Source organism: Arvicanthis niloticus, chromosome 9 (assembly GCF_011762505.2).
Source record: "Arvicanthis niloticus isolate mArvNil1 chromosome 9, mArvNil1.pat.X, whole genome shotgun sequence".
In the NCBI taxonomy this organism is placed as follows: Eukaryota; Metazoa; Chordata; class Mammalia; order Rodentia; family Muridae; genus Arvicanthis; species Arvicanthis niloticus.
Window position 1 is genome coordinate 32,509,512 of NC_047666.1, and position 9,211 is coordinate 32,518,722.

The window sequence follows — 9,211 nt, forward strand, 5'->3', positions numbered from 1 at the left end:
ATGTATACATATACACACATGTATGCATGCACAAATATACATGCATGTACATGCGTGTATATGCATGTCTACATAAATATATACATACACAAACATATGTACACACATATATCTATGCATGCATAGATATACACATGGATACACACACACAACCTGTTAATGTTGGTCAATGCGCATGAGTCAATGCACTGACCACTGGGGCATGGACAATTTGAAGGAAGGTCAGCAGAGCTTGGGTCTACCTGGAAAATAGGAACTAGACTCTTTAAGAGGGCCAGCCTGCTCCTTGTTCCTGAGGAGCTAAAGGCTGGGGTGGGGGTAGGACCAATGAGAGAGGGGAAAGCAGGTGGAGGAGGAAGAGTCCCTGGATCCTGCAGAAAATTTGACCCAGAGCTCCCATGGTAGACCCCCCACTTCTGGGGCCACTCCCATAATCCCAAGTGGAGCTGTTTGTTCTCATAAAGTTCTTAGTGTCTGTCTGTTTTGTGACTGTCGGGATCCTCACTCTCAACACTTGTCACCCACTTTCCTGTCACAGGTGACTTTTCCTGTGTCTCTTGCTTCCACTGTCTCTCACACAAGACCCCTGATGAAAGCTGACCCTTCCTCAGCAGCCATCACTGCCTGTGGCTCCTCTGCTAAAGGATCCCTCAGGAGTCCTTCTCCATCCACGTGCTGGACTGTAGGCTGGTTGATCCTGTGTAGACAGCCATTGCCATTGAGAGCTATGAGTTCCTGGGAGCAACATCTTGGCCATGTCCAGAAGACCCCATTTCAAAGCAATTACCCTAGTCCTCTGGCACTAACCACAAAGGCTATAAAATGTAATGTTAGAATTCAGCTTCTGCTCAGACCTCCTCTTATAAATACCAACAGGCAGCCTTTTAGAACACTCTTTGTGAACGCCCACCTAGCACACTTACTGCACTATAGCATCTCACCTGGGAGGGCCACATCTTTTCTCCACCTCTTTCTCATCTTCTGCCAGGGAACCAGGGAACCTGGCTGCAGGCTCTCTATATGAAATGTCCATTGTCTGTTGCATTGGCTTAGACTCACCATGTCTTCCGAGGTCCAAACTCTCCTTGGAGCCTTTGCCATACCATTGTTCTCTTGTCTATCTGTCCAGATTCCCAGCCCAGGGAATCTCCTGACTCCATCTCCCCAGCATCGAGCTTACAAGGATGTACCTGCTGGCTGCATCTGGCTTCTTTCCCCAGGTGTTCTAGAGGTTGAATTCATCCTTGGGCTTGTAAGGCAAACACTTCAGTGACTGAACTTTCTTTCCAGATGAACATTTCTCTCCAGATCAAACAAAAGGAGAAAACTAGGTAGCTCTTCTTTGTCAGTAAGAGTAATGCTTTGAATCTGACAAATGGGTGCAAAGCAGTTTTTCCTCCTTATCATCTTTCTTTGGACTCAGTTCTGGATGTTTGCTTGATTTTAAGCTTTTTTCATGGTCTTAAATTGATTGCGATTTCTACCATTTCTAAAGAGGTACTTTTCCTCAAAGATAAGGATGAAGATGATGAGGGAATGGAAGGACAAGAAAATCGAAGCCAAGAGGATTTATTTCCTGTCTTGTGTGCCAGTCTCTGTTCTAAGGAGGTGTGTATTATTCTATTAACCCTTGACTCTGGTCTACACTGGACTGTTCTGACAGATAAGGAAACTGAGGCCTAAAGGGAAGAGACTTGCACCCTTGAACACCAGCGCTGCTTATTCACACCCACACCTCTTCCTAAATACCCACCCGTCTCATATCCACACACACCCATCCCCACACACCCAACCCCTTCCACCCATCCAAGCACACCCACACCCCCTCACGTACCCCCAAATGTCTTACTCCCTTCTCCACTGACAAAGACTGTGCTTGACAAAGACTGTCCTCTTAAGATTTTATGGCAACACAGGGCACCTTCGTCTTGTGGCAACAAAGCTAATTCCATTTCTTGGTCACCAAGGGTGATTATAATGTGTTTTTATTACCAGGGAAACTGTTGAGTCCACAGAAAAAATGGAGCTATGAAATGATTAGCGCATACAAAAAGGCAGAAATGGAAATGCTTACCAGGAACTAGCTCCTCTTGGAGCCATGATTGAGCCAAGCCCAGAAGTGTGTCTTTTAAAATGGCTCACATCCTGTACCAATTAAGTGTTTGGGGAAGCCGACAATGGCTTCCTGGTGTGGGAAATCACTTTGAAACGTATTGGGTGGTAGTTAAAGCCATTAGTCCCACTTGGGCTTCTAGGACAACTACAAAGAAAATATTTTGTAAATTGTACAGGAAGCATGGATTTGCTAACCCCTGGGTTAGCCTAAACCAGCCAAGCAATTGCTTTAACATTGGACTTCCTAAGTTGAATAATACCTACGGGGAGTCAGAAAACAACCCTCACCTCAGAGAGACAACGTGGGGCTAGTCAACAGCCACAGGGTTCTTCACAGCAGCTGGCTGCTGAGGGAAGCTGGGCTTTTCTTGGACAAGAAGTGTTTATTTCCCTCCCATCACTGAGGGGTGCAAATGAGCCTGCACTTTTTGCTGGACCTTTCTGTACCAAAAAGCAGTCTGGAAAGATACCAGGAAGGCATTTCTAATGACTTCTAAACTGTATTAACAGTGGGGCCAAAAAGAGCAAGTGAATGGGCTGCAGATCTAGCTAACTAACTAGAAAATTATTTGATCTTTAGTCTCGGAGGAGCCCAGAGTTTTTAACTGTTAGTTTCTACTGCAGAGCAGTCTAGAGGTGCAAGAAATGTTCTACCAGGACCATGGGATCCTCCATGGGATCACATGAAGCACAAGGTTCTTTTTTCGCTCTGCTTCCTGTGAGAAGGCTGCTGGTGCGCAGGCCAGCATATCAGGACTCAGGGCTCTGGTTCCAGCCTCGGGCTGAAGCTCAGCTTTGCTTTAGACACAGTGACTTTGGAGCTCACTTATGTTGACTGATTAGGAGAGCAGGTTCGAGTCATCTCAATTTCCCCACCTTTAAAATGGGAATAAAAATACCAGATCTAGCTGAGAGGTGTCTCATAAGATCTCATAAGAGGATGAGAGCCCCGGTGTTTAGCATAGCTTTTAGAATTTGAGATCTGGAGTGAATGGCATCCTCTGGAACCAGAATAAGCCCTGGTCTTTCATATGCTGTATGGGTCATTGCCAAGATCTCTATAGAGGGAGAACCAACAATATTCAGATACACAAACAATGTCGTCCATACCTAGAGCCATGTCTGTCTTTCTCCTGGAAAGGAGCTGTATCTGCAAATGTTGATGAAGTCATTAGAGTTTCGGTGACATAGAGGTAGGAATGTTCAGGTCCAGAGCCTAAGTACAGTTTACCTTGAACTATCTTTAGTCCCTTAAGTAGCCACCTCTTGCCCACCTCAGTGTCATACCTGACATCCTAGGACTAACAGATAAACACCTCTTGGAATGGCTTAATAAAATTATAGTTTATAGTTACTATAAGCCAGAATACTAAGACTCATCAGGTAGCATCTGAGGCCTGAAGGTGAGGTTTCTTAGATTGGTTGTAACTGCCTACCTAAGGTATTCACCGACGGATTTGAGAAGCACATTGATTTGTGACTTCCTTTGTTTTGTTACTCTAAAATGTTCACAAAACAGCTTCCAACTTGTAACATGGAATTTGGAGTAACCTAAATCAATGTTCCTAGGCCTTGGTCACTAATAATCAGCTCCAGAATAAATTATCTCTTGTTTCCTTTTGAGGTGAAAGTTGTAATTTTTCGTTGTTGATTATATGCGAGCGCACTCGCGCACACGCACGCGCGCGCGCGCGCACACACACACACCCCATCTACATTTCTGTGTTGCTCTGTATAGCAATGACCTATGGGAGGGGAAGGAATCACGTGACTGTTGGACCTGGTATTTGGGAATCTGAATGACAAGAGGGTGTTCAGCTGGGCCAACAGTGAGGGCGATGTCTGTAAGTGTTGCAGTTCTGAAGGAAAAGGCGTCCCCTACAGAAGTTGTGCTGCAGATGCTGGGAAAGTTTCCCCAATGCAGGTGTTACAGCTCTGCTCTGGGGGGTGGGGGGAGGGTTGGGAGGGAGGGCTGGGAGGGAATTTTTTCCCAGCAAAACTATTACAGCTCTGATCTGGTAGGGAGAGGTTTCCCCAGGGAAAGTGTTACAGCTCTGTTCCGAGAGGGATGGAGGCAATCAGGAGCCAAGTTATACCACAAAATCACACCACACAACAAACCTCACACAAGAGATTTATTGGGAGGTGAAAACCCTAGGAGGATGGCTGCCTCTTCTCAGAGGAAAAACAGCAGAGACTGGGCAGAATGCAGGGTTTACATAGTGTTTCTTGTTGGCTTGGGGGTGGGGGTGGGGCTGAGGGTGGGGCTGGGGCTTTCCAGGGTGACCTGGTATTGAAGGGGTTACATGGACTGATCTTTGGAGCAAGATCAGGGATTGGTGGGATTTTTTTTTTCTTGTAGGGTGGAACCTGGCCACTCTTCAGCCTTGTTAGAAAATATTAGAAAAGGACCCTTGGGGCTGTTAGGGAAGTCTGGGGCACAGCCTGGCCACTGGTGCTCCTGAGAGGGGCGCTGACCTCTCTGTAAACCCTGCCTTTACAATGCCTACAAAGTTTACAAAGGAAGTCCACAGCAGGGAAAGCCTTCCATGCTGCTTCCCTTAGTGTGAATAGCCAACAACGTTAAGCCTTGATTATGGAGGCCGACTTTGTAATTTTATGGTGAACTACGTATGGTCTTTTTCTCTAAATGTCTTCAGCAAATTAGATAAAGCCTAATGGAGCCTAAAGTCACCTGCTTTACTCTGTTTTGATTTAAATGTTAATCCACATATTCAAAAGTACCTTCATAGCAACATTGAGACAACTGTTTGACCTAGATCCTACAGCCTATTCAAAATTAACACGAAAATTAACCACCACAAAAATCTACTATTGTGTTGGCTTTGACTTAACACAAGCCAGCGTCACTTGGGAAGAAGGAGCCTTAATTTTGGAGATTGCCTCCATCAACTAGACTATCATTTTGGGCATGTCTGTGGGCTGTTTCCTTTATCAGTGATGTGTGAGGAGCTGTAACTCCTGGGCAGTCTCAAGATGAGAGCTGAGCAAGGCAGCGAACAACATACTTTCATGGTCTCTGTTTCAGTCCCTGCCTTGACTTCTGGCCTTGGTTTCCCTTCATGATGGAGTGTAACCTTCAAGCCAAATAAGTGCTTTCCTCAAGTTGGTTTTGGTCAGTGTCTTGAACAGCAACAGGAGGGTAGACAAAGGATGGCTCCTGCTCTTTTTTTTTTTCTTTCTGTTCTTATGACAAATACCAAAATCAAACGCAACTCAAGAGAAGAAAGGTTTCATTGCATCCTACATTTTGGGTCCACAGTCTATTACTGAGGGAAGTCAGAGCAGGGACTCATGGCTGGAACCTGGACCAGGAAACCATGGAGGAACACTACTTGCTGGCTTTCTCCTTGGCTCTCTCCCTAGTTCATACTTTGTTAATTTTTTTTTTTAATATACAATCCAGGACCACCTGCCTAAGGAATGGTGCCACCCACAGAGAGTTGTCTTCTATACCAATTAATAATCACCATGCCCACACAGCAACCTGTGGCATACAGGCAATCCCTAAAATGAGGCTTCTTCTCTCAGGTAACAAGGATGTGTCAGGTTGACAGTTAAAAGTTAACCAGGAGGACAGCGGCAGTTGGAATGTCTGTGCTGCTGTTGACAAATTTGTATATAGAGATCTTTACCTGCAAAGAGTCGCTGCTAGCAGTTAGGATTCTTGGAAAGTGATTAGGTCGTGAGAGCAGAGCCTTTATGAATACTATTAATGACCCTGTAAAAGGAAAAGAGACTCCTCACCATTCTGTTGTCTGGGGTTAGAATGAAGAGAATCTTCTGGTCTCGTAATTTTCAACTTCCCTAGTCTCCAGAACTAAGGGATACATTTCTGTAATTTATAGCCACTGAGTCTATGGTGTTAGTTTTGCTACATTTCACACAGGCTGAGACATGATCCGTAAACATAGTTTTAGTTATTCCTATGGTATAGTTACTATCTTCCTTACTTTATATGCCCTTTTAGGATCTTTCTGGTCCTAAGATCCTCTGATTTAGAACCTTCATTCATATTCTTGGAAGATATCCAGAAAAAAAACTGTACTATATTATGTACAAATGGAATCTAAGAGGGATATATTCAGAAAAATCCAGTTTTCTTTTTCAATTCTGGGCCCCTGTGGTGAAGTTAAAACTGGAACTGGGTGTCCATGTGATAATCTCATGATCAAATAAGGGATGATATGTAGACATCACTTGTTAATTCATATCTTTTCTAATAATTAAGGAGTTAAAGTCTCACTGAGAAGTTACTACATGCCACGCTATCTTCTAAATGCTTTAAATGTATTAGTATATTGATCCTTGTGAAAGAGCCATATTCCAGGCTCCACACGTAAAGACTAGAAGAAATATCACAAGTTCCATCATCTGCACATTCAATTGTAAACAAAAACAAAATAACAGAGTGACAGGATAAAAGATCTCATACTGCACAGTTCACTATAGTGTGTGAATAAAGATGCCTTGAAGGTGGTCCTCTGGAGTGTGCGTAAGGCTTCTGGGGGAGTCTGTCAGTTGGGGGGATTCTTAGGCCCCTTTCCAAGTAAGCCTGGGTATGTTCAGGAAACCCCAAAGATCCTTTTGAGGTCTTGTGGTTTGCTTTGCTTATGATGGGACCCAGGAGACTCCAAGATGTGCGGCTGCTGTTATGAGGCTAAGAAGTAAGTGATAGTTGTCTTGCAGGTCACCCAGAATGACGAAAGCTCTGCTACTACATATACCCATGGGAGTTTCTGTACTTAACTGTCCATGTCCTAAAAGGCTGCCCTGTCATAAAGGGCTCTCCAAACCTTGACATCAGGACAGATAAAACAACAAAAGACATCTAGCATATACTGGACCACCCCTTAGTAGCCTTAGAGTTCTATGCCCCGGAAAGTATATTAAAGAATGTAGAATTCTATAAAGTTCAAAGGTCTCTGGACCTAGTACTATTTTAATTTTTTCATGTCCTGTAACCAAAGATTGTGGTGTCTCTAGCACTAGAACCTTACTATCAAGTTCTGGTGAACAACCAAAATAAATGGCAATAGCCTGTACTTTTTTGGCAGCAGCTTCAGCACACCCATGAGTCAAGGGGAAGCATCCTACTGGTTTGCTGGTTTGTTTGGCAGCCTATGGGTGAAGGGAGAATTACTCTCAGTGTAAGTTAACCCTACCTAAGTGTGTGTGTGTGTGTGTGTGTGTGTGTGTGTGAGAGAGAGAGAGAGAGAGAGAGAGAGAGAGACCTATAAAATATTATATTTCCATAGAGTCTTCTTAAATACCTTTACTGCTAGTTATCACACTACCCCTCCTTTGCTCCAACCTTCCATTCTTCTCCTCACTTAAGCTCACCTTCCTATTATCCCACCTTTCTTGCCTGTCTTCCTAATTGGCTAGATTTCACAGTACTAGAAGGTGCTATGTAGGTTTCTTGGGGAGAAAAGTCATCAACAGTAGTATCCAGCTGTGACTCTTTTGAGCTATAATAACTGACCTGGTAAGCTATGTCTGTGGGGCACATTAGTGGCATGGATGTTACTGGAGTAGCCAACCATTTGCTGATTATATTTAAGGCCTGCTTCACGGAGGAAATACATGTTTCATGGGTGTTAGGGTCAGTGAATTGCTGAAGAATGATGTAGCATGTAGTTTTGTCTATACCACTTTGTGTTCTTATTGGTTGCATACACACATTAGCTCGTTTTAAAATTGGCTTATTGGCTCTGTGGCTGGGCTCTTTCTTCTAAGTCCTCCTTGACTAGCCTGCCCTTATCTTTACTCCTAGCTCAACACCTCTAAATCTGTCCTCAGTTTAGTTGCTCAGTTACTCTCTGTGAAACCTATTGGTCTTGCTGCCCAAGACACTTTCAGTCCACTCTCCCTTTCTGCCTACATTTTGGAAGATCTCCCATGTAGCTACAAGTCTGTCCTGCCCCTCTCTCTCCCAGGTGTCATGATCTCCTCTTCCTCTCTCCTAGCCTACAGGAAACTGGAAGTCCCACCTCTTTTTTCTTTGCCCAGTCATTGGCTGTAGGCATTTTTATTGATTGAGCAAGAACCAATTGAGGACAAGGACCTTCGGCACCAGTGATTCCTGATTAAATCAAAGCATCAGAACCAACCCCCTATAGAATGATACCCCAGATTCAAACAGTATGCAAAAACAAAGAGTGTTTATTCCTGCATGCAAGAGTTCAATCCTATCAGGATGGAAGGACCCTGACTAAATTTACTGATTCAATTTTAAAATCAAGTAGAGGAACATTAGGGAAGGGTAGGTAACCTATATCTTGATTGGTGGGTTCTATCTCTGGGAGTCTAGGTGATGCTATCATTCAGAGTAACTATTCTTGCTTCATGCCAAGGAAGGGTAGCTCTTGACTGCTTGGCTGCAACCTTGGCTAACTGTCCTTTTGCAAGCTGGAGAGAGGTACCTCTTGACATAAGCCTACGGTTGTTCAGTAACTGACTTGCCCAGTTCTGGGAAGTAGAAACTCAGGCCTGATCTCCTAAACTACTAGTTTGCAGCCTGTCATGGAGTCAGCCTGGCTCAGGCCAATTCACTCTTTTCAATGACTATTTTTTTACATCCATATTTGATTCTTCAGATTTGTAGCTGGGGAGCTCATGGGTCCCAGGCATGAAACTACTATTATTTTACTAAATAGATATAGTATCAAACTAACCTTGAAATGCATATGTTTCTACCAATAGATTAGTGTAGCTCTCAGTCCTCATCAGAGAAGTTTCTTTATACAATATAGGTCAATTGATACAGAAACTGAAAAGTGCAGAGAATATGTGTCTGTGGCTTGCTTAACCATAAATGGAATGTCTACATCATATCCCTTGCTCTGATGGTACAACAAACATCATGAAACTATGAGCAGAAAAATTGTGTCAGAACTTGGGACAGAATGGAATGGAACAGTGTCTTCTGCACACGACAGGACTACTGTACTGATGAATTCACAGCACCTGTGGTTGCCTTCACAAGACCTGCATAAGATTAACCCAGTTAACATTTAAATGTGGAGACTTGCTATGTGTCTTAATAGGTGGTCACTTTTGGAGGACATTCTGT